The following is a 27,445-nucleotide window of genomic DNA, read 5'->3' as shown; positions in this document are numbered from 1 at the left end:
ATACAGTCTATAATCTATGTTTTTCTATTTGGATTTTTTTTTAATCTGTATTTGTTTAAAATGTTTAGTCCATTTCTTGATCAGTGTTGTCCAATGTTCATATTAAAGACTTTGAAAATAAATAAAGTGAATGTAAACATGTAGGCTATGCTATATATTATGTTCAAAAAGGTTTAAATCACATTACATTCTAACATTACAATCTAAAAACAAAAAGCTACATTCACTTATCTAGAAATTAAAATAAAAACAAAAGACTAATTGTATTAGGTTATTTTGATTATATACTATATTACATTTACATGTACACTTCTATCCAAAGCGACCAACGTAGCAGGGTTTTTTTTTTTTTTTTATAAAAAGAAAAGTAAATAGAATAAATAACGCTAGTGTTGTTAGAGGGTCAGTTTTTTAATAAATTAAAAGAAAGCAAGTAGAAACAAAACAGAATAGAGAGCACTAGTGTTAGAGGTTCAAGATTTTTTTTTTTATAAATAAAAAGAAAACAGTAAATTAAAAGAAAATAGTTAGAATAGAAATAGAATAGAGAGTGTTAGATTGTCAAGTTTTTTTATAAGTAAAAAGAAAACAAGTGGATAGAATAGAAATAGAACAGAGAGTGCTAGTGTTAGAGGGTCAAGTGTAGATGTAAGAAATGTGGCTTTAGCTGTTTCTTGAAGGCTAAAGACTCAGCTGCTTGGATTGATGGCAGGTCATTCCACCAGGAGGGAACAGTTCATGTAAAAGTATGTGAAAGTGATTTTGTGCCTCTTTGGGATGGCATTATTATGCACCATTCACTTGAAGAACGCAAGCTTCTAGAGGCACATAAGTCTGAAGTAGTGAATTAAGGTGAAGGGGTGCAGAGCCAGTGGTGGTTTTGTAGGCAAACATTAATGCCTTGAATTTTATGCGAGCAGCTATTGGTAGCCAGTGCAAAATGATGAACAGAGGTGTGATGTGCTTTCTTTTTGGCTTGTTAAAGACTAATCTTGCAGCCGCATTCTGGATTAATTGTAGAGGTTTGATAGAACTAGCTGGAAGACCTGCCAAGAGAGCAGTGCAATTGTCCAGCCTGGATAGAACAAGAGCTCGAGTTGTGAACAGAGCAGTTCATTCCTGTTTGCACCATAAGAAGATGATGGCTGCATCAAAGCACCAAAAGGCTAGTAAAGTATGTTAAAGTATGTACGATTTTTGGTACTTGTTATCTTTAAGGTGTCTAGCATTAATATATGAATTCCTAATTATTCAGTTTTGTTGAGTGTTGTCACAGAATGAGTAAACATGTTGATAGCAACAATAGTCACTGGTGGGATAATACAGTGTATTAAGGTTACGCTCAATTAAATATTCAAATGTTACAAATACGTTACAATATTGATGTTGTAATACTGGTAGCACTAATATAAAAATTTGATGATACATGTTACAATAAAGTAACAATTTTGAAATACGTTGATGGTTGTATTTTTTTGTATTTTATATCAGTATTCCTATCAGTGTTGTATAAGAGTTTTATGCATAATAGTAACCCTGAATGTGATGAAACAGAGCTGGGCTGAGATATCTAAAATTTTTGATGACTGCAGAAATATGTTAATTCAGTATACACATTTTCCCACCGGAATTGTGACCAACCACAAAACAAAATTTTTCACACACTTTTCCCCAATTTTTTTTACAAATAATTCTTGATTATTTCAAAGGGTTACTAATGACACAACATTTGGATATTTTCATGTCTAGGAAAAATTTGGAATTAAACCGTGGGCTTAACGGTGTCAAAAGCAGCAGACAGATCCAGTAAAATGAGTATTGAAGATTTGGAAACCGCTCTTGTCAGTCTTACGGCTTCAACAGCTGAGAGCAGGGCAGTCTTGATTGTATGCTGTCCAGGAGGTTGTCCTGTGGGAGAAAGGCATAGACTTGGTTTAACACAACTCGTTCAAGTGTTCTTGCAATGAAAGGAAGAAGGGATACTGGTCTGTAGTTCTCTAAAAGTGCTGGTTTAAGAGTGGGTTTATTAAGTAGTGGGGTTATCCAAGCCTGTTTAAATGCAGAGGGAAAAAACACCAGTGTGAATGAATGTGTTAATGATGTGAGTGAGTGCAGAAACAACTGAAGGCTTGAAGGAGATGAGATGCGATAGGATCAAGTGGACAAGTAGTAGAATGATTGGAAAGGATGAGTTTAGAGAATTCTGCCTCAGAGAGTGGAGAGAAGGATGTGAATGAGTGTATGTTTGCTGGTAAGATGTGTTTGTCAGTTTGTGGTGTGGAGAATTGTGCACTGATTGTTGTAATTTTATTAATAAAGAATGTGGCAAAGTCGTCAGCTGTTAGAGTTGATGAAGGAGGGGGAGGACAAAGGAGGGAGGGAAATGTTTTAAAGAGCATGCAAGAGTTACCATCCTTATGGGAGGTTGAGAGCAGCACATCTAACTTCTCCAAGAAGCTGCCTGGTGGACCTGCACTGTAAAAAAAAATTAAACGTAAAAAAAACAGTGAAATGCTTGGCAGCACAGAGTGCCAAACGTTTACCATTATTGGAAATAATGGTTAAAAAACTTATTTTTATTTTTTTTTAAATGGTCAGTGACTGGCAGAAGCAGCTGCCAAACAAAAACTGTAAAATTAAGGTACAACATCCTATTTTTTCTTAAATGTTTTTTTTTAAACATATAAAAACATTTTTTTATACTTTACAGGTATTGTTTGGATTATCATTGTGAAACATTCTCTGTGAAACTTAAATTTTTTTGCAGTTAACAACAAGCACACAAGCACAAAGAACTATCACTGCATCAGCAACTCCAGAGTTACTGCCTTTAAAGTGCCCCTATTATGCCATTTTTACGGTTCCTAATATTGTTTTGGGAGTCTCCTACAATAGGATTACATGCATGCAAGGTCAAAAAACGCTTTCGTTTTCTCAAAATATGCATTTAATATCACCTCATTTTCCAGCGATTCTCAAACGATTCGTTAGAAGCAGTTCAAAGATTCAGTCTCTCAAAACCCCTCCTTTCCGTGAGCCTGCTCTGCTCTGATTGGTCAGATGGCCTAGTCTGTTGTGATTGGTCTACGGCGTACAGCGCATTTCGGAAACGATACCCCTATTTCAATAGTTCTGTATTTTGTACGCTCTATAGAAAATATAAACATCTATTATTTATCATACTTACAGGTTGTGATTCAGTGGAGCAGCTGGTCCAAATAAACAGGATACTGATCCATCTTTCAACAGCAAGAGTTTTGTGAATCCTGCGTTGAACTCCCCGAGATTAGATAAGCAGTCGTCAGTAGAATGATGTATTTGAAGGGTCAAGCTGTTTGCGGCCGGTCAACGTAGAGCATAGGTGCACATTATGCGGAAGTGGGATTCGAATTACTAACGACTCGTTATATTTACATTTAAATATAATTTTTTTTATTTATATAAATATAAAAAAAATTTTATTTTAGTCAGAATTGTTGCACTCTTATTTTGTTGCACTCCATCATGCATCTGTCAGAGCACCTGACTGGGCAAGCTGCTTTAAACTATACATGTTAAGTATATTTTGCAAGTTATTTAATAGCCCTTAATATAAAGTACTCACTTAATATAAAGCTCACAATTTTGTGTAACAATGTAGTAGAGGTCACAGCTGTAGCATAGAAGCTGTTCCTTAGTCGGTTATTTGGCGATTTTGTTGTCCTGAACCGTTTTCCAGATGGCAAAGTTTCAAAGATGGAGTGGACAGGGTGAGTAGTGTCTCTGATTATGTTGTGTGCTTGCTTTCTCAGTCTGCTGGCATGGTTATCAAGTTCTGTGAGCTCCATGCAATAGGGTCTGCAGCCTTGCATTCTCAGACTTGCAATCTCAGTCACCTGTGCTTCCTCTGCCAGTGACGTCACTTGCAATCATCAACTGCATTCTCCACTGCCTGTGACACCACCCTCGGCTCATGTCCAATTTAGTATTATTTTCAGAGGAGTTCAAGAATCATTGCTGTATGTATAATATTTTTTGTCAGTATATAAATATATGCTGTGTTTAGACTTTTAATCACTGATATTCAAAAAATTTAGTTTTTATTAAAATCACTGGCCTATAAAATAATCAAGTCGTTTCGGTGTCTATCCAAACCCTTCATCAGTTGTAAAACAGGAAGTAACTCTGGCAACTGCATCCACAAAAGTCACATGATCAGCAGACATATGGAGGTCACGTGACTACTAGGTTCAATGTATAATATATGCCAGAGTAGATGGTGTTACTGCTCATGGTGGTGCCCCTCCTCCTCTCCGGGTGGAGCACCCCGATCGCTCCATGCAGTGTTGTGGCATTGTTTCCAACACAGCATTAAAGGTGTGGGACAGATGATGTCTTAAACTAGGGATGATCCGATATGAACATTTTGGCCGATACGATAACCGATAATTCTTTATATTTGAAAGCCGATAACCAATTTATTGGCCGATAAATCTAAATCCAAATTTTTATAAAATTTTTGAGAGCCTGATTACAAAAAATGGTCTAATCGTTAAAAGCCACGCCCCATACACTTCAACATAAGCAGTCTAGTTTGAACAGTGTTGTAACAGGGAGTCCACTGAAGGCGAGTTCAAGAACCCAAGTGCAGTTTATTTATAACAAAGACAAAAACATAATCCAAACAGGCTTGACTTGAAACAGACTTGACTTGAAACAGACTTGACTTGGCATGACATGAACAGACTTGGAGTAAACAAAAATGTACTCAGTTACTTGCGTAACCTCTGTTCCCTGAGATACGGGAACGAGTACTGCGTCGCTAGACGCTTATGGGGAAAAACTCATTTTTCTCCGAGGACTGAAGCCTTTACAATCATGCAGTGTAACTGCACGGCCATTGGTTCGTGCAGTAAATAAAAAACGACGAAGCCCGCAAGAATAAGCGGGGCCATCTGGCTATATAAGCGGGCATTTTGCCATAGGATTTCAGGTAAATTCGACTGAAGCGACGACACGGAGTCGTGCAGCGTCATGGCACGGCAAGGAATGCAGTACTCGTTCCCGTATCTCAGGAAACCGAGGTTACGTAAGTAACCGAGTACGTTCCCTTTCGATATTTCACTCATACTGTGTCGCTAGACGTTTATGGGGAACCAATACAATCCTGCCGTGTCATGAAAGAGGAATGACTAACATGAACTGGCCTTGAGCATAAAAGGCTCAGAGGGACCAATTATGCACAGGGTGAGCCCTGCAGGAGGCAAGATGCTGAACTCACTGAGGTCAGCCCGGCCTTGGATAATCGTTCCAATGGTTTTGTACAGCCTCAGCACTACTGAAAGGGCCAAGAGCATACCTGAAAAAACAGGCAATGCCTGAAGAAATAGACCGCCTTAAGCAGGCACGTATCCATTTAAGCAGATAGAATCTGAGCCTGCAAGGCCGGAACTTCCAAGTTATAGTACCTGGTGAAAGTGGACGGCGAGGCCCTGCCGGCCGCCGCACAAATATCTGCTATGGACACACCGCTAGACCACGCCAAGGACGAGGCTACACCCCGATTGGAATGGGCTCTGACTCCTATGGGGCTCTGGAGACCCAGGGAGGAGTATGCTAGCGTGATAGCGTCAACTAACCATCGAGAAATCCTCTGCTTTGTGACTGGGGACTCTTTGGTGCGGTCACCAAAGCATACAAAGAGTTGTTCCGTCCGCCTGAACAGGGCGGAACATACATTTTTACATTTTTTTTTATTTTTAGCGCCCTAACTGGGCAGAGAAAGTTAAGCTCCTGGTCGTCCTCAGAAGGAGGAAGCGCAGAGAGAGTAATAACCTGGGCTCTAAACGGGGTGTAGAGCACCTTAGGAATGTACCCATGTCTTGGTTTTAGGACGACTTTGGAGTCGTTAGGCCCAAACTCAAGACAGGCAGGACTTATTGAGAGAGCCTGCAAGTCACCTACTCGTTTAACCGATGCTAACGCCAGTAGCAGAGCGGTTTTCAACGACGGTTTTCAAATCTGCAGACTGTAGTGGCTCAAAGGGGGAGCCCTTGAGGGCTCTCAAGACCGTGGGCAGGTCCCACGCAGGGACCATGGGGGACCGGGGCGGATTGAGCCTCCTGGATCCTCTCAGAAAACGGACAACTAAGTTGTTCCGGCCCAAAGACTGTCCGGCTATAGGAGCATGGGAAGCTGCTATAGCTGCCACATAGACCTTGAGCGTGGAAGGGGAGCGGCCCTTGTCCAACAGCTCTTGAAGGTAGGACAATATCACCGATATGTCACATGAAACTGGGTCTTCACTAGGGATGCAACGATTATAGATTTTGCTGGTACGATTATTGTCTGAGGAATAATCACGGTTTTACTATTATGACGATTATTATGCATTTACTCATTTCCCAACATTACTAATGTATAAAATCACATGAACACTCTTTAGATATTAAAGTGTTATTTATTGCTGGCTTTTGAAACAGAAATAACACAGTAACCAACAATACAGCAAAAAATAATAATAAAAAAGACAAACAAAAGTCCATCTCTCCCATTGGAATTTAAAAAAGGTGACCTCTGCTCTGTAAACATCCATGACAGTATTTCTCTTTTGAAAATAACAAATGGAAATAGATCGCAAAAGTATTTAATGTTCTTTACATTTCTTTTGGACCTGGGGTAGAGAATTTGGAAACATGGTGAAAAAAAATATTGTTGGTTTTTACTTATGAATAATACTACAACAGGGATAGTAAATAATGTTAATGAAGTAGCCTATTATTAATATACGACTAATATTAACTTTATTTGTCCCACAGGGGAAACTGTTACTAATGATGGAAATAAACTGAAATATTGTAATCAACTGTCATCCATACGTATTCATTTTAATAATCTTTATAATAATTCATATGATTTTACATGTGTCCTGAGAAAATCATGCCTATTATTTTGGTTTGTGAGATCGGAGAACGCGCTGCGCACGTGTACATACTTTCAGGAGGACACAAACTTCTTGAGAATGCTGCCCCGTGACTTAAAATAATAAAATAGATTAAATAGCCTACTGGAGAGACGCACAGACGCAGGTAGGCTAATTCACACAGGCAACTGTCCTCTCTCTCTCTCTCTCTCTCTCGAATAATTAATTCAAGTAGTTAAATGTTATAATTAATTAATTCAAATAAATGTGATCTTACCGCACTATTTCATCTCTTTCTGATCTGAAGCGGAATGCGGAGCTAACGAGCTGTAGCTTCGCGTGGTTCTTGCCTTCACATCGTGCATTAAAATCGTTCAATGTACAGCAAGCCGTGCATTATCCCTTATGTATTCGCTCTTTAGCAGCAGTTTTTTACAGCAATATTTAAATGACACCCTGGTCATTCTTGGTGTACCCAAAATGGTCCCACACTATCGACAAGCATTTCTCTGGTGGAAATAAAGCTTCGCTGTTTGGTCCCTCTGTCAGTTCATCTAATGCATGTAGTAGCCTCCGTGCCTCTGATAAGCACGTCATTTTAAGCTGGTGCACCGCTAGTGTAACTTTTTTCGTTTTGCGCAAGCTGCTACAGTTCTGTTCCGTGTAACAGAAACACTCGGTTTAGCGGAACCTTTACAATTAATTAACCGTGACGTTTTAAAGCGCGGTTAATCGTGAAACCGGTTAATCGCTGCATCCCTAGTCTTCACCATGGGTTGTGCACCAGGTGGAAAAGACCGACCACTTAAGGGCATAGAGGCATCTCGTAGACGGGGATCTAGCCTGTGAGATAGTGTTCAGGACGCTCTCAGGGAGATCTACTGATTCCCATCGAGAGCCCACAGCTCGGGCTGGGGGTGCCAAATCGTCCTGTTCGCCGGAGAGAGAAGGTCCTGCCTCAGGGGAATGGGCCACGGGGCTGCTGTCAGCAGCTGAGACAGCTCTGAAATCCAATGCTGGTTCCTCCAGTGCGGGGCCACCAGAAGGACTCTGTGTCTGTGCTCCCTGACTCGTCCGATTACCTGTGGGTTCAGAAAGATCGGGGGGAAAGCATACAGGAGGAGGTTGGGCCAATTGTGGGCCAATGCGTCCTTGCTCTTTGAAAAATAAGTTGGGCAATGAGAGTTGTCTTTTGAGGCAAAGAGGTCGACCTCTGCCCTGCCAAAGATCTGCCAGATTCTCTGAACCGTCTGTGGGTGAAGCATCCACTCCTCTGAGGGGACGTTGCTCCGAGATAGCATATGTGCTGCCCTCAATGAACGCAGGTTGAGATGTGCCCATTCCAAGAGGCATTTTACCATCTCGAAAAGGCGTTTTGAGGTGAGCCCGCCCTGTTGATTTTTATAGGACACCACCGTCATGCTGTCTGAGCGGACTAGACCGTGGTGTCCCTTCAGGTCCGCTAAGAAGGTCTGAAGGGCTCGACATACTGCCATCATCTCAAGGCGGTTAATGTGTAGCCAGCCCTCTGTATCTGACCAGGTGCCGAAGGTCGGTCTGCCTTCGCACAGAGCTCCCCAACCCGTGTTGGTTGCATCTGTTGAGACAACCTTCCTTCTGTGAATCAAGCCCATAGTCACGCCCTGCTTGAACCACTGTGGGTCTTTCCAAGGGGCCAGAGCTGTTACACAGACCTGGCTCACCCTGACACGAATGCAGACCTTCGCTTTCCATCCAATGGCAGTGGATGGGCAGAGGTGTGCAGCCACTGACTCATCGAGAGGAGGTAGTTTTTCGTAGCCCCTTCCCTCAGCACCATCCACTGAGGAGAGCGCAGAAGAAGAGGATGTGCGAAGGCGAGCCGAGTAGGGAGCACGCCACGATTTCGTGAGCTTGTCATGGACTTCCGGGAAAAACGGGGAGGCTCGTTGACGAGGGGCCTGGCGGCGCCCCGGAAGGAGCCATTCGTCCAGACGGCTACGAGTGGGCTCCTCCGGCGTAGACCACTACAATCCCAGCTCTTCGACCGCTTTAGAGAGGACACGGAAAAGTTCGGCGTCCATCCCTTGCTTGGCATCGCTGGGATCAGCAGATGGCAAAGGGGCAGGGTCGATAGTAGAGCCCGACATCTCCTCCGCGTCTGACGCTCTTAGAGACATGCTGTCATCTAATAGTTCGTCCTCCATAACACCGAACGAGACCATGTTGCTCGCATCAACCGAGGGACGCTGGTCTGAGTGTTCAAAGAGGACGGGAGAACCCTCTCTGCTCGGCGAGGGCGAGGCACGCAGAATCTGGGCCGACGTGAGCTCGCTTGTAGCCGAGCGCTCAGTACCCTTGCCCCGCTGTTTTTTCCTCACAGGTCCCTGGGAGGAAGAAATTGGGAGGGCGTGAGGGGCGGAGTTGCTCTCTGAAAAGAAAGCGATCCGAGCGCGCAGAGAGGCGAGACTCATGTTCACGCAGTGTGAACACTCCATCTCAGTCAGAGCGGCTTCTGCGTGGGGCTTGCCCAAACAGGAAACGCACTCTGAGTGGCCGTCGTCAGCGTGCAGTGCAATCCTGCACGAGCTGCAATGACGGCGCGGCATTTGAAACAACACCGCTGCTCTTTTAGTAACGCAAATTTGCTTTTTAGACTTGACGGATGATGGCAGGGGACGAGCTGATGTCTGCGCTGAACGCTGAAGGCGGCTGTAGAGCAGGCGTGAACAGCAGAGCAGTGCAGAGGAAAAGGCAGCTTCTGTCCGCAGCGAGGCGTGTCAACGGTGAGCACTTCAAGTTCCGTAGATCAGCGAAGATCGTTGTCTGTGCAGTTACACTGCATGATTGTAAAGGCTTCAGTCCTCTGAGAAAAAGGCGACGCAGTACGAGTGAAGTATCGAAAGGGAACAAGAACTCACCAACAGAGGTTACAGGAATAATACTCGACGAGAGACAAAAGGTGCATTCGACTTGAACCACGGATACAGACGGCGGTCGACGAGAGTAGCTGCTTGCAGTCGGGGGCGGAGTTGAAAATGGATACGTCAAGCCGGACACTTTCTGCTCCCATTAGTGACACTCACGCGGTGTTTGCATACTTTTTCACAGATGAAGTGAATAAAATGCAATATACAGAAACACTTTTTATTTACTGCTTAATACAGCACCATCTTTTCAAAAATAAAGTTCAACATAATCATATACTATTTAAATACTTATAAAGTAGGAGTATATATGCTTTTATCAGTGTTCTATGATAAACATGACTCAATGTAATAGTGTGACTACAGTAGAAAAGCTTTTACTGTTCTAAAAACACAGATTTGTGGCCATTATTGGAATTGAAAAAGTTAGAATAAACCCGAAACGCGTGATTGTTGTCATGCGGTGAATCTGGCCAATCGTAAAACAGCTGTGTCATCATCAGCGCTTCTGCAGTCGCTCTGGAGAAACTGCGGCGGCTGAGTCAGCTGGCTGCTCTCGAAACGCTCTCGCGGTGCTTTGATGCCACACGTGACAGTCATATGGTGTCTGCGCCATCTCAAGTCGGACAAAATTTCTAACCGGCATGCACTGCTTCAAGTCAGAATTTGATCAAGCTGCACTGCGCTGCGTTAAGTCGAACGCACCTAAAGGCAACATGAGGGCTATTTGTATCAAACAATGCAGGTCACATGACAAGAACCAACCAATGAGAGACAGGACACATGACTAAGACAACCAATGAGAACATGACACATGAACCAAAGAACCAATCAAAACATAACACACAGACAAGGGAAGCACATGACATGATCACATGAGGGGCAAGGAACACATGACAGGAACATGAAACAAGGCAAAATATCAAAATAAAAGACCAGAAAACCTAAACAAGAAACAAAACCCAAACCCCACATTACAAGTTTATGTTTTAAAAATAATTTTACTCTCCTATTACCCAATTTTCTCATTAAAAAAGCCTTACAAATAAATAAAATAATGCATAAATAATGCAAACAAGTCATTGGACATCATTACTTACATGCAGGGCCTAAAATTAACACTCGCCAACTGCCAAATGCGAGTAAAAATCTGCGTTGGCGAGTATGTGTAGCAGTGTCAGTCGCCAGTTGGCGGGTAAAACTTTTACGAAATATAACAATGCAATGTACTGAGAACAACAGCCAGTTTTTAAAGAGATTCGCTGTTTCTGACGTAAGCGAATAAAATAATATTTTCCGAAGACAAGATCATCGTGATCAGCTGTTCTGTCATAAGCGACAAGAGTGAATCGAATAATAGGATACAAACGGACTGAAAAGGTCAGAGCAGTGTGATGGCCAGCTTGTCCCTAGACACGGTTCTGCTTCATTTCGGAAGATTAACTTTTCCCTTCTTTATTCTTCATAACCCGAGAATGTGGCGACACATACCTGGGGTTACACCACCTAAACGGTGCAGTGTAGTAGGCTACGTTCGGCTGTAACTGTTACACATACGCTGAGGCGCTTTAGACAGCGCACCAGTAGCGCTTCAATGGACGAAAACACACACAATTGTGTCTAAATATGCGGTTTTGGCGAGTTACCTCATAAACGTAGTTTTAAATGAGTTATAAAGTCTTAAATGTCCGTAAATAGTTCGGAGAAAATAGGATATGTGTCAGATCCGCATCATGTGCATCAGGTTTTAAAGAGATAGCGCTGCTTTTAAAGTAAAACCTGCTGAAGTCTGTCATTGATGTAAATCAAAAAACAAAAGAAAAAGAGAAATCACTTGACTGCTCTAGTCGCCGATTAACTTTTGTAGCTTGAATAAAGATTAATCTGTATAGTTTATGCATATACAATTTATAGTTTATGTGAAGATTGTTTTAAAATCACTTAATATTTCAGAGCCTATTAAATGTTAAAAGTAATGGATTTCTATTATACTGTAATGCTGAATGGCTATAATTAATAGGGAAAATTGAGGGAAAATGCATTTAATAGAGACACCAGTAGCAGTATTGGTATCAATACTTCATTAATAATAGGTTACTTAGTAAAAAGATACCATTAAAAACATTTTAAAAATACTATATGTTGTTTCAATATAAATTGATTATGACAATATAAATATGCGATTAATCATGATTAATTACAGAAAAATGTGTGATTTTTTTTTTTTTAATTGATTGACAGACAACACTAATGTTAACCTTTTATAGATTTTAGATTTCAATTTAAGTTCTAATTTTATAGGTCCCCCCAGAAAGAGATCCAGACGGCCCCCACACCCTTGGCCCCCTTCAAATTTTCGATTCGATAATTCGGGCCCTCAAGTCCTCAAATCTCGCGAACGCGCCGGCGGATCTCCACCAAATTCGGGGGATCCCTTCAGCTCGAGGAGCCCTCTCGAACGCCACCCTCCGTGCATCGGAAGCCCCCCGGGATCGCTAGATCGGTCGGCGCCGGACCGTGAATTTAACCGCCCAGAAACTCCCGAACCCGACGCGGGGGTGGTCTCATTCGAAAGAGGGCCTCGAGATCCGCCGCGCCATTACGGAGATATGGCCGTTCAAAGTTTCAATGGTTTTCCATAGACTTAAGCTTTAAAGCATTTCATCCAGGTCGCCAGTAGCAAACAATGGAGCGCACTCTGCTGGACAAACTAAGTAATTACACCATTTCAAGCATTTTATCTGCGTTATATGTTCTGTAAAAAAAAATTTCACATAGGTGGCGTATTTGCCGATACCGATATATCGGCGACAGGCTCATATCGGCCGATAATATCGGCTAAAAGATATATCGGTCGGGCTCTAGTGGTTATTATTAATAATGCATCAATGATTTTGAAAAAGTAACAAATTAATACCACTGTTTCAAATAGCAGCATTGCTGTTTGAGTAGCATGTGCTTTAGCTGAAGATCTGAATGAACACTGGTAAACTGAAGCGGTTTGTTAGCGGGTTAATTAGGTTATATGAGAATCAGATATTTTTAGAACATAAACATAATATTACAATTTATATATGCACAAAAATATGCGTTATGCACAAGTCAGATGTGTTACTCGTGGAATGCACTCATGGCTCTTCCCGTAACATTGCACTGAAACACGGCAAATAAACCCAAAGAATTCACAACTTTTTACTACGGTAATATACTCTTTATAATGTTATGTATATGACAGTCCCAGTTATAGCCCTGCAAACAAGCCTGCACTGGCCCTTTACGGGCTGCCAGCGCGGGGACCCTGAGAATTTGCTCATTGGCAAAATGTTGGCCCCTTAGCACTGGCCCTGCACGGGCAGCCCTCACTTAGCCTCCAGGAAGCCTTAGCGCTGTTTTATTGAAAATAATAAAGTTTGAAGTCACCATTATGGAGGTAAGCGCTTGCTTTAGTTGGGCTCTTGACCCTTGACTTCTTAACTTTAGTGTTTCTTTGACTGCCCTAACTGTGAGTTTCTGAAGCACATTTGTTATAGTGAAAGTTGTGAGAACACAAACTGATCAGATGGTGATGGTTACTTTTTGATGTTTTAGTCATTGTGTTATGCAGAAATTATTTGGACTGGAACATGTAGACTCCCATAGATATCAAGATTCAGCGTATGAACCTCAACAATGGTGACAATCAACTTCAATTTTCTGATGTTCTGAGTTGATCTGAATAGTTTGTTGACTGACACCATTGTTGAGGTTCATACGCTGAATCTTGATATCTGTGTGAGTCTACATGATCCCATCCAAGTAATTTCTGCAGAAAGACTTATAAATGTTTAAAATATTGAAGCAGGACAAAATTTCATACAGTTACATTTTAGGGCTACTATAATGTGAAATAGCTAAATCTAAATAATGTCCTTATAGATAAAACTCTGGGTGAAATCAGGCCACTACGTGATGACTGAATGCTATAACAAATGTGCTTCAGAAGCACATAGAGCAGTCAAAGAATCATTGAAGTTAAAAAGTCAAGGGTCAAGAGCCCAACTAAAGCAAGCGCTTTCCTCTATAATGGTGACTTCGAACTTTATTATTTTCAATTAAACAGCGCTAAGGCTTCCTGGAGGCTAAGTGAGGGCTGCCCATGCAGGGCCAATGCTAAGGGGCCAACGTTTTGCCAATGAGCAAATTCTCAGGGGCCCTGCACTGGCAGCCCTAAGTGGGCCTGTAAAGGTTTGTTTGCAGGTAGGCCTAGTTGTTAAAGTTGTGGATTGCTGTTCAAGCTGCGCGCGCTGAAGTTGAAGTGCTTTGCTGGCAGCTTATTTAACTCAAGGAAATGCATCATATATGAGATTTATCAGATATTTATGCAATATAAACATAATATAACAACTTATGTACAAAATTACAAAGTTATTGTGTGCTATAGTCAGAATGTATAACTCCTGTTGTGGATGCGCTCTTCCCGTAACAACGCGCTGCAACACGGCAACTAAACCAAAAGAATTCACAACATTTTATTATAATGTTCTTATTAGAATTTTATATACACAACATTCCCAATCATAGTTATTAATGTTGTGCGCTGCTGTTTGAGCTACGTGCGCTAAGCTAAAGATGATCACCGATAAACTGAAGTGCTTTATTAACTTAACCAAATGCATTATATATATATATATATATATATATATATATAAATCAGATATACATAAAATAAACACAATATTACAACGTACAATTGCACAAAAGGCTGTAAATGCACAAAGTGAACTTAACTGTCATGGAGGTGTAGCTCCGTTGTGGACACGCTCAACGCGCACACAAAACACAGGCGCACAAAGATTTCACAACATGTAATGTTCACATTATAATTTTATGTAGCCTTAATGACAGACTTGTGTTGCACTTCAGTGTATTAGGGCTGTCAAAAAAATGTTTGAATTTCGTATATTCGTCGAATTTAAAATAAAAATCCACATTCGAATGCAACAAAATTGCATTCGAATTTTATGTGTGCGTTAAGGAGGCAGCCTTATCAGTGGCGCACGAGATGCGATGACGATGTAAGTGTCGTTGCATTATAATGTATTTGTTATCCTGTCCAGTTGAAGCCACTAGATGTGGCGCTGCTGCGTTGTTCATAAAAAATATTGCGGAAAAAGAAAACATCATTGCGGAGAAGATCTTGTTTACATCAAAACTGAAACCAAGCCATTCACACAGAAAGTATATTTCGTACATTTTCTAGAAGGACATCTATCACCGTTGCACTCGCATCTCGCACAAAAGAGCCGCATGTTTAGAAAGCCATGTAAAATTAATTCAAGTTTAACTTTGGAACTGAAATTATGCATTTTAAATTTGAATATAATTAGAATTTTGATAATATTTAAGTACAAAATTCTAATTTAGTTTTTCAACCATTTTGACATCCCTAAAGTGTATTGTCCTTTTTGAAGTGATTCCAATCACATTTCAAGCATTTCAAAACCATCATGGCGAACAGTGCACATCTAAAGTTTCTCTGAAGGAAATAATGCTTTAAGATATCGGACAAATTTTCTTTCTAACAGTAAAAATTAACATTTATCAGCCGATACCGATATGGTGGCCGATATATTGTGCATCCCTATCTCAAACCCCTTCCCTATTCAAAGAGGAAAGCTCCACCTTTACATGAATCGCTTCTTTTACACCCTTTTTCAAACCACCTCTATCCAGAATTCTCACCTCATGATTGTGAAATCGTTTCTTTTGCTGTAGATGCAAGAAAACTGCTGAATCCTGCCCAGAAGAATTTGCACATCTATGCTGAGCCATGTGTCGATAAAGTGGCAGTTTTGTTTCTCCTATGTATAAATCTTCAGACTCCTCACTACACTTAACAGTATATACAACATTACTTCTTTGGTGTTTGGGAATCCGGATCTTTGGAACGACCAAACGTTGTCTCAGTGAAGTCATTGGTTTAAAATAGGTGTTTGGATATACACCGGAAAATCTTGTTGATTATTTTATAGTCCGTACTGTAAAAAAAGTTCGTTAAATTTACAGTAAAATACCAGCAGCTGTGGTTGCCAGCACTTTACCGTGAAAAATACGGTAGCAACATTTTAGGTTTTACAGAACTGTTTAAATTTACAGTGAAAAAAACTATTTCATTAACTGATACAATGTTAATAAGCAAACCTTTGAGTTAACTAATTTTATTTGCAGAAACCGACTGCACTTAAATTGACTAATTGGCATTTGTTTATAAACTAATATTTATAACGTTTAACTAACGCAAGCAAATTGGTCTTAAGAACTATTTTGTTTAAGTCCATGAAGAAAAACCTACTGATTTATGCAAAGTCATTAAAAGCATTAATTCAAATCAAATCTTTTGCAGATAACAGCAGCACACATTCATGTCTGATTGAAATAATTGAAGCGATTCACACTGCATCAGTAACTACACAGTTACTGCCTTTAAATAAAACAACACGCAGCATAATATCAGTGTTTCTCTGTCCGTCCTTTACTTAAACACAGGCTCTGCACTCCAGTACAATGGTGACCAACAAAACACAACAGGAAGATGACTGTTAGGTTTTACAGTATTTTGCTGTTTTCTTTTCTTGATTTTACGGTGAAATACCAGCAGCTGTGGTTGCCAGTAATCAACAGTTTTTTACAGTTTGCTTCCGTAAATTAAATTAACATTTATTAAAAATATATTTCACAGTGTGTTTTTCTTCATCTCACACATTTAACCCCTTTAATCCCACAGCAAAATCCTCAGTTTTAAAGAGCACTTATATGTGTCCACACTACAGAGTGTTGAAGTGACACTGAAGTGGTGATGACGTTAATGAGATAATTAAGTGAGGATTGAGCATTAGTGTTGAACACCTGTTAACAAGCAGAATCACTGAAGGAAAAAGAAACAAGAGCAGAGAAACACAACTTACAGCCAAAGCCAAAGATGAAATCAACTGAAAATAAAACACATTAAATTTATCAAGATCTCAGCAGAGGAGGATTAAACAGCTCCACAAACAGCATCACCAGCTTCTTATTACTAACCAGTGTGACTTTATTTCTGTCATATGTGTACAAAAGCTCTTATTGAGATGTTAGGTGTTGTACTTTCATTTGAAGTCACCATAATGGCGATCGGTGTTTGCTTTAGTTGGGCTCTTGAACCTTGACTTCTTAAAAAATAGTTTTTCTTTGATTGATTTAGTTAGCTTGAACACCTGTTAACAAGCAGAATCACTGAAGGAAAGAGAAACAAGAGCAGAGAAACACAACTTACAGCCAAAGCCAAAGATGAAATCAACTGAAAATAAAACATTAAATTGATCGAGATCTCAGCAGAGGAGGATTAAACAGCTCCACAAACAGCATCACCAGCTTCTTATTACTAACCAGTGTGACTTTATTTCTGTTATTTGTGTACAAAAGCTCTTATTGAGATTTTAGGTGTTGTACTTTCATTTGAAGTCACCATAATGGCTTTAGTTGTGCTCTTGAACCTTGACTTTTCTAAAATAGTTTTTTCTTTGGTTGCTTAAATTAGCTGCTTATTTAACACAGTTTGTATAGCAAGAAAAGCCAAAAGAATCTATGATCTGATGAAACTGGTGTTTGTGATGTCAAGACCATCATGAACTAGTCTGATTCACTGATCTCACCTAATGTTTAATCTCTTATTAAGTGTGTCACATATAACTAATACTCTTGAATTGCACCACTGATACTACCGCAATCATTGTGAAACATTCCTAAGCACAATATACACAAATACAAGCTTTGAACTATGTCTGTGTGTCTAAACGGTGCTGTAGCTCTAAAGGTTTTGTGCATAAAATGTTTTTAAATTTCTTAATAGTTTGTCAACATATCTTATAGAGCCATATTAGCACCATAAACAAAAAAAAGTTAATCAACCCAGTGAATCAGATCATGAGACGAGTTCTCATCATTAATAGTTACCAAAACACTTCATTACAATTTCTCTCTGCTCTTCTTGTCATAACAAATATGCTTTACATACACACAAACTAACATTAAAGAGTCAAGGGTCAAGAGCCCAACTAAAGCAACCACTGATCGCCAAATGGTGAGACCAAACAAAACATTTTCAATACAATATAAACCTCGGTTAATTCTCAAAGAATTTTTGTAGATATATGACAGAAATAAAGTGAGTCTGGTTAGTAATGAGTGAAGCTGTTAATGCTGTTTGTGGAGTTGTGTAATCCTCCTCTGCTGTTTTATTTCAGTTGATTTCATTTAAGGCTGTGGCTGAAGTTAGTTGTAGTTTCATTTCTTGCTCTTTTCTTCAGTGATTCTGCTTGTTAACAGCAGCTGTTCATCATTGGCTGAATTCACTCATTAGTTTACATTCTCTCTGTCAGGTGGACTGTATTAGTAAACTCATGTAGGGAATAGTGAATGAGGGTTTAGGGTGTGATTTCAGACACAGTCTATGAGTGTTGACTCTGAGGCTACTTTCTCGAAAACAAAGGTTAGATCTATTACAGTTATTCACCGTATATAGTAAGGAAACTTACTGTTAATCATTTAACAGGTTTTTACTGTGGCATTTTTACAGTCTTTTACCGTTAAAATCACGATCATTTTTTACAGTGCAGTGATTTTAATAAAAAATGTTTTTAATAACAATTTTTTTTAACCTTTTAACACCTGGATCATTTAGTTATGAATCTACGTACTCACCGATATGCAATAATTCAAAGTTATATTGATTTACCAACTCCTTGATGATAATAGACATACTGCACTGGAAAATGCACTGCTTCAATCACCACAAGAGGTACGTGTCCTTAGAGGAGTAGCAACAAGGTAATAGTTCATTTGTTTTTGTTTTTTTTTGTTTTTTTTACATTCATGCAGTGTTATCATTATTGGTTTTGGTTAATTACAATTGTAGCTTCCGTGTCCTTGTGTGTTTAACATGTTAATTATTTTACAGGCAGCAAGTGGTGTGTGGAACAGTCAAAATGCGCCAAAATGCTGTGTGTGGAGGAAAAAGACCAAGGCAATGCACAAATTATTGAAGGCTGAATTTCCAGAGGAGAGAAATGATGCTCTGGAACCCTCCAGCTTTGCTTTTACTCAGATGCAGGACATGCATATGCTCCTTGAACTTGTTGACGTAATGACTTGCAGTTTTCTACTGTATATTTAAAATACGATTAAAAAATGGTCAGTCTTGATTTTGGGATTTTATTTTTATTGTTAAACGATGAAAATATGTTTTGCTTTATTGTTACTTTTTATGTTGTATTATTGGTATGTCTATCGTTTGCCATTATTTTATTTGTTCAGTAATACAAATTGTTAATAGTTGTAAATCGTCGCATTGTAAAAAGTTGAAAAAGAAACTAGAAAAATGTAGCCAGGGGCGATTATAAGGTTCCATGTACCAACGGCTCATGTAAATGATACAGTGATACAATGACCATGTCTCTTTTCAAGTATAAAATGAAAAAAGTGTCTCTTCATCAAAGTATTAATCTATGCATTATATTAAAATAATATAACAATATTGTCATAAGGTAATATATTGTCAAACAATGTTGTCTCTTTGTTTTAATTGGACAGCAATGTTCACTAACTTGACAAATGATTTCAGTATCATTAGGATGTATAAAAAATAATGTAACAATCATCTGTATGTATTGTGGAGATCACAGATTTCTTTGAAAAGTGATTAAATTATGCTTTATCAAACTATGAAACTATAATGAATGGCTTTGCTTTTTTTCTTTACCACAAGTCAATCTATTGAGCCATTTACACAGATTTTAAACTGGGGTTGTTGTCCTATGGCTCACTCTCCTGGGCAATATTAGTATTATAGACTTCATCTCATTTTAGTGTTTATGAATGCTGAAATATAACTTTTATTATAATCCCACAATACAGACACAAGCAGCAACAAAATATCATAAAACATTTCAGTCTCATAACAGTACTAAAGTACTTTAAATAATTTTGCCATTCCAGCTTATTGGCCCCGTTGACAATATTTTTTACATTTATTTGTGTCGAGTGTAAGTGACGTCACTGGCAAATAAAGTGCAGGTGACTGAGATTACAAGTCTGAGAATGCAAGGCTGCAGTAGGTCTTTCTATTCGGTAGCATGTGGCACAGTTTGTTAGGATGGTTTCATTGGTGCTTCTATAGAAATTCAGAAGCAGTTTCTGTAGGAATTGTGCCTGTTGCAGCTTCCTGAGGAGAAGCAGACTTAGGGCTTTTCATACTTGAAATCTTGGTCATTCCAAACCTTGGGTAAACGGAATCCTGGGTTACCTTGCTTCAAGTTTCACGCTAATATAATTTACCTAGGGTTAAAAGTTAATCCTGGGTATTCATAAACTGCCGTTTCACACTGCACATTCCTAAACCCTGGATTAAAGTACATATTTTCTGTGTCAGTGTCATTGATTGTATGAACGCAGCGCACAACCTCATAACATAGCATTGTTCATTGTATCAGGTTTTTCCTAAAAGGACTTTTCGGATTATAAAGGTACTCTTCTTCACTCTAAAATTATGTGTTTTCAGTCAAAATTTGGCCTTTTCCCTCAAAAGCTGAAACGAGTGTTACTATAGGCCTAGCATGCGGTGTTTCCATGACTGTTGTAAAGCTGGTGCTTCTACTGACTAATCAGCACATACTTTGTGTACCCTGCCCGCCACTCTCTCTGGTCCTGCCTTACTTGCTTTGACTTTCTTAAAAGCGGCCATCCCCTGGTGATGTTAAAGAACCGGAACTGACTCTCCACCCGGTGTCTTAATAAATGGAGCAACTTACTCCTTTTGAGTATCGTAGCGGGCAAAAACTGGGTGAGGACATCAGGCAATATGGCGTCATCATTTAGCAGTGGATTGTTGGTTTTGTAGTCCAAATAAATATATAATACCTTCATGCCTTTTCATATACTATGGGGCTTGTTGTTACTGAAGTTGCTGTTCAATACGCTGTTTGTATTTACTCTAATTTGTGACACTGCCACATATGGGACATGTTTCAACCGCTCTGCGTGTAATTGTACATTTTGTGTGTCAGAGTTTTAAATGGTTTTGCATGTTTCCCTGTCCATTTGAACTCCTCTTAAAATGGTGTGTTTGTCTTTAAAAACTGAGACTCTACCTGCCATGTGACCAATCACATGACAGGAAGTAGCCTCTTTTAGGATAAAAGGAGCAGTATGGCCTAAGTTTGGGGCTTGAAAAACCAAACGGGACTCAGGTCAATGTAAACCACTGCCTGGATTGTGAAGTACCTTGTTTTGAACACTTGCCATTCCAGGACTACCTATTCACACTTGCACTTTGGATTATTGCACATTGGATTGTATATACACAGGTTGACACATTGGACTATCAACACACAGAGTTTCTTATGGACTCCTGTAAGGAATTGATGGACTTGATTACTCTTCAAAGTGCCCTTTTGGAGGGTGATTTATACTATTCAGAATGGAGGTCACCACAAGAAACCAAGATGTGCTGTGTATTTTGAGCTGTGTTGAGCTGTGGAAACACATCCAGCGTGGCCAGTGTCTGAAACGTGTGTGAAAAGATGCCAATTTCACTGGCTGACAACAGTCATATAATGGACTGTGGTGTGTCATCGAGACCATAAAAGGGTTCCTACGTGTAGCGCCTCTCTAGCGTGCTAAACTATAAGGAGAGGTGGCTATACTGAGTTCTTTAAATATCTATCCAATCAAATAAGTGAGATTTCTCTAATAACTTATCTGTGTTTGCCTTGTGTGTGTGCAATTACTAGCTTATTAAATGAAATACTTTTCCCTCTTTAAATCACTATTTAAGCAGTAATATTTACACTATAACAGGAAATTACAGGTCTTTTAATTAAAAGGTAATTACTTTTCTCCTATAAACACTTTCACGTTTAACCCAAAATGTTCTCTCTTTTCTTAATTAACTTAAGATATCAAAAGAGTCAGTAACCACAAAGGTTTTACAAAGAGTATACCAGATTTACTTAGAAGAGGAAGGTCAGAAATTAAATATGTCTGGTCAAACTCACTTTTCTCATCACAAATGCATTTAAATTCACATTTAACACATAAGGGCCCAAGAAAATAAAATAGCCGGCAAAAACCTAGCTTAACGTGAAATACCCTTCAAATGTTCAAATGATGCAAGCCTGAATGTAGCTTGGGTATGTAGTAGCCTTAAACCCAATGGCTGTTTCACCACGCAGGCCAAACAAACAAGTGGTACCTTTACTCAATGTGAATGTAACCTCACGCGCACCAGATCAAAGGCGTCAGCCGCAGAAGACAGGACTGGAGGATTCGCGATGAAGAGAAAACGGTTGAAGAGAAGATTCACATCGTTGACGATCTCAGCAAAGTCCACACTCGATAACGCTATCCGGCTCCGGGAAGGTCTTTGATCATCGTTGTCTCATATTTCCACACAGGCTTAACTAATCAAGGTCGCTGGCCGCTAGCTTGTCAGCAAAGTCCATGCAAACACTAGCCACTAAATTAGCGGCTAACTTAAGCTTACATCTGTCGTACTGTGATGAGTTTATCACTCAGACAAACATAACTATCACCATTAACGTCTTGTATAAGAGTCCGTATTGAACACTTTCATTTTCTGGTGCATTACATTAACAGTAACCGTCTTTTCCTTTCCGCAAAAACTCACTCCCCCCCGTTCCTCCTCGCCTCCTCGCTGTCCAATCGGAAGAAGGTGGTCCCTGTGTATAGTCTTTGTCCCTAGACTTCCATCCTCCCGTTTGATCTTAAACACAGGAAGGTTTGGCATATTTCCAACGACAACATACGGATCAGGACTCCACTTGCTTTTCAGTTTGTGCTTGCCTCTCAGGCCTAGATTCCGGAGCAGTACTCGGTCGCCGATCTCTATGGACTGAAAGCTAACTCGGCTTCCTGAGCCTTCCTGAGACTCAGTTTGGACATAAGTTCCAGGGACTTTAACTCCATGTGTGTGGGAAATGCATACAGGTCAGGGACACAGTGGGGAGATGCTCCAAGGTGAGCAACACAGACTAGCGTACTGCGTGCAGACTCTGAGATGCAGATTCTCTGGCAGATGGTTTTCACACCAGACTGAGGTATAGTCACCCAGCCCTTGTCATCCTCCTCTGGCATGTTCCTTGACAACCTGTCGGCATCAATGTTCTGGCGGCCTGGGCGATACTGCACATCAAACTCGTACGTCGATAAGGCAGCTAGCCACCGATGCCCCACCGCATTGAGCTTAGCTGTGGTCAGCACGTACGTAAGCGGGTTGTTGTCAGTACGTACAGTGAATCTTGCCCCATACAAATAGTCGTGGAATTTGTCGACTACTGCCCACTTGAGTGACAAAAATTCCAGCTGATGTATGGGGTAATTTCTCTCAGCAGAGCTGACTTTTCTGCTTGCAAAGGCAACTGGTCTCAGGCCTTCAGGATGTTCTTGGTAAAGAACAGCACCAAGACCCTTCAAGCTGGCATCCACATGCAGGATGTATGGATGTTGTGGATTGGCAAATGCCAGGACAGGCGCATGGGCCAGACAGTGAATTATGTGATGAAACGCACCTTAAACTCTATTTAGTAAACTATGAAATTATTTATTCAAACTTGTATATCTTATACTAAAGAACATATTTCAACAGGGTTACACCCTCCCCCTTTTAAATGTCTGTGTGTCCTCATCAGACACTAATAAACTAACAAAGGAGTCCTAAGGGCATAATAACTAATGTGTATAGTGTTTTCCTATTTTAATGACTATCCCTCTGTGTACTATGGTCAAAGGCTCATCTCTGGATCTACCAGGCTCATCATAGGTAAGTCTAATAGCTGGCTTGACAGTTCTCTTAGGTCTAGGCTCAGAGCTGGGCTGCCTTCTATCCTCCTGGACCTCGGATACCTCTTCTTCAGACTCCGATCCAGCTTCACTTGTCTCTTCCGGAGCTACTTCTGGCTCACACTCCTCATCCTCAGGTTCCGGTTCACAGTTGTGATCAACCTCTTCTGGGTCTGAATCAATTTCATGAACATGTTCAGCTGCAGGGTCATTTTCATGTTCTGTTTCAGGGTCATCTTCTACTTCAACTACTGGCCTGGCAGTATTTCGCACCCTTGGGACAGGCTCTCTCCGAGTGACACAGTGAGGGACATAATACTCCCTGTCAGAGGATGAATCAGAAAATTCCTGTAACTCTTGAGTCTCTTGTCTTGAGTCCCTTCGACTTCTCTTACTAGTGTCTGCTCTGGTCTTAGGTTTTATAGGCGGATCAGCATCCTGGTCAGTGCGTGGCATTCTCACCAGCTGTCCAATCGGAAGAAGGTGGTCCCTGTGTATAGTCTTTGTCCCTAGCCCTATAAACACTTTCACGTTTAACCCAAAATTTTCTCTCTTTTCTTAATTAACTTAAGATATCAAAAGAGTCAGTAACCACAAAGGTTTTACAAAGAGTATACCAGATTTACTTAGAAGAGGAAGGTCAGAAATTAAATATGTCTGGTCAAACTCACTTTTCTCATCACAAATGCATTTAAATTCACATTTAACACATAAGGGCCCAAGAAAATAAAATAGCCGGCAAAAACCTAGCTTAACGTGAAATACCCTTCAAATGTTCAAATGATGCAGGCCTGAATGTAGCTTGGGTACGTAGTAGCCTTAAACCCAATGGCTGTTTCACCACGCAGGCCAAACAAACAAGTGGTACCTTTACTCAATGTGAATGTAACCTCACGCGCACCAGATCAAAGGCGTCAGCCGCAGAAGACAGGACTGGAGGATTCGCGATGAAGAGAAAACGGTTGATGAGAAGATTCACATCGTTGACGATCTCAGCAAAGTCCACACTCGATAACGCTGTCCGGCTCCGGGAAGGTCTTTGAGCATCGTCGTCTCATATTTCCACACAGGCTTAACTAATCAAGGTCACTGGCCGCTAGCTTGTCAGCAAAGTCCATGCAAACACTAGCCACTAAATCAGCGGCTAACTTAAACTTACATCTGTCGTACTGTGATGAGTTTATCACTCAGACAAACAGAACTATCACCATTAACGTCTTGTATAAGAGTCCGTATTGAACACTTTCATTTTCTGGGGCATTACATTAACAGTAACCGTCTTTTCCTTTCCGCAAAAACTCACTCCCCCCCGTTCCTCCTCACGTCCTCTCTCTTCCTCTTTTTTCTTGACCTCTCCTGTGATTGGCTCATACACAAAACTTTCAGAAATAAAATAAATTCACAAAACATTTGTGTAACTCTTTCTTCCTATTCTCACAGGCATCTTTTAAGCATTTTCACATATATTATTACCCAACAAATATTTAACATTTTAAATGCTGTATACAGTAAATGAACAGTACTCCATAGGCATTTCTCTCATTGAGCAAAATCATAACTTCTTTGCTGGTCAATGAATCTTAACTTTTTTAACCTTAAACTCTATTTAGTAAACTATGAAATTATTTATTCAAACTTGTATATCTTATACTAAAGAACATATTTCAACAGGGTTACACTACGTAATGGAATCCCCAGCTTCTTTGTCTTCAGGAAGCTGTTTGTTTGATTGTGCATGTGAAACATTGTTTGTAAGATTGTCTATTTTTGTTTTTAGATACTTGCCATGTCCTTTTATTACAGCTAATGACACGCATGAGGGAGCTGGCTGTGCACACTGTGCGCTTTTTGCATTGAGGAAGCTCTGCTCCACCCTTTACATAGATACATAAATAACTCTGAGACATTTGTTTAGTTGTAGCTGCATCTATAGACAAACATTACAGTAAACAACAAAAAGAACAGCATTCCCGTCTGTGTGTCATTTGTGATGAGGTGATAAAATAAGTCACTTTGGATAAAAGTGTCTGCTAAATAACTAAATGTAACGTAAATGTAAATATGTATGGAAGTGTGGAAGTGTCCGTGCATTACAGGCCAGATACAAGTTATTACAAGTTGGCCAGATGTGGTTGTTAATATTTAAAATACATGAAAAGGACATGGCAACATGTACTTCTTCAAATTGACAGCAAGCAAGCCTCTGACAGCTGTGCAACACCGCAGCTTCCCTTTGGATAAATTGATTGTTTTGCCAAATTTAATGACACAAAGATTATCACAAGGTAAGGTTTGGCGATAATGTTATTGTTGATCATGTGTAGAACAGCAGTGTCATAATATGTAGAGTAATGTAGAGAATAATGCTGGCTTGATGTGTTTAGAGATGAATTGTTGTGATATTTGCTGCTGCAGCATATATTGATAGGGAATAAATGAATGGATGAGGAATGGACAGAAACGTGGTGTTTGTTGATGTCATGTGCGGTGGTAAAGAGAGACCATATTCGAGAAAGGCATACCAAAATGACTTGTGTTTTTCACAAGTCTGTCTTCAAGTCAACTCTCGATTCAGTTGTTCAATCATGTTGTAAGTAATTTTTTGCAACTTAAATTTTGTAGGCGAGAGAGTGCATTTTGTCATATGCTATGTCCAATAATGAAAGAAAAAAAACTAATTCAAAAATTAATTTAATGAATACGACATGCTTTTGATGGGAGTGGGCACTGCACATAAAACTTTTAATTAACTTGTCAAAAGGGCTTTTTGTAGGGCTGCACGATTAATTGAAATAAAACCAAAATCATGATATTTAATTTAATAAATATATGCACAGTGTCAGTAATAAATGCTGCTTGATCTCTGCAAGTGCTGTCATATATAACGTGCATTTGAAAAAGCAACACACGCTGAACATCTTCCCAAACTTGTAATGAGAAGCATTTATATATTTGTTGTCCAACAAAAGATAACATTTAATAACATGTTTTTACTCCACAATATAAGTCCATGTTTGATCTGATGTTGTTTCTCATCACAGAATGAGGCAGACAGTTGTTCTAGACTGTAATAATAAGGCTATGTCGATTAGCACGGCATTATAAATAGACTTTGTGTACCCGAGATTACTTGAAAAACACTGATAAACCATATATTCTCAGAGCCATGTTTTTATTGTCTTCGTGTTTGATCAGTTATTAATTAATTTTTAAAATCATAATAGTATAATAATAATAATAATAATAATACATATAATTATAATAAAATAATAACAAAACCTTAGACTTTTCTAATGATGTACAGTTAGGTTGCCTGGATGTTAGCAGGTAACCCTGCATTTTTTCGAAAAATAAAGAGTTTTCAATAATTTCTTCTGATGATATGATGTTTATTCATAAATACTCTATTTTTTTTTAATAATGAAAGTGTTATCTTTATTCCGCTGTTATCCTATGTTAATCCTGAAAGTGTTATGCTTATATCCGTATTCTGCTGGAGCAGAGAGTAAGTTTCAGAGCATGCATCAGGGAGATGCCACACCCTGAGAGAGCAGTGGATGAGTGTTGCTTCTAGGTTTTGCCACAGACTGGGGAAGTCTGATTAATGCGATTTTTAACAAATACTCTCACTAAATGGAGACAGAATGTCTGGACTGAACCACACATTAGGCTAAATCTAAATCTAATCTAAATCTGGTTTGGAATTAAGACTCCAAAAAGCTGGTGAATATGTTATGCCACAGTTATCCAATGGTAATTTAACTTT

General features: G+C 39.7%; 1 protein-coding gene and 1 long non-coding RNA gene across 3 annotated transcripts in view; both read left to right on the top strand.

Annotated features, from left to right (window-relative positions):
- ldlrad3 (low density lipoprotein receptor class A domain containing 3) overlaps positions 1-27,445 on the top strand; it is a 124,049-nt gene that overhangs the window by 4,504 nt on the left and 92,100 nt on the right. The gene's annotated exons all lie outside the window — the stretch shown is intronic.
- LOC107685039 (uncharacterized) lies at positions 18,237-18,929 on the top strand. The gene is made up of 3 exons (XR_001633920.1): positions 18,237-18,313; positions 18,580-18,651; positions 18,782-18,929. It is a non-coding gene; the product is annotated as an uncharacterized LOC107685039 (long non-coding RNA).

This window comes from Sinocyclocheilus anshuiensis, unplaced genomic scaffold, assembly GCF_001515605.1.
Source record: "Sinocyclocheilus anshuiensis isolate Anshui unplaced genomic scaffold, SAMN03320099.WGS_v1.1 scaffold749, whole genome shotgun sequence".
Lineage (NCBI taxonomy): Eukaryota > Metazoa > Chordata > Actinopteri > Cypriniformes > Cyprinidae > Sinocyclocheilus > Sinocyclocheilus anshuiensis.
The sequence above is the reverse complement of the archived record's forward strand: the minus strand, read 5'-3'. Positions and strand labels throughout refer to the sequence as shown.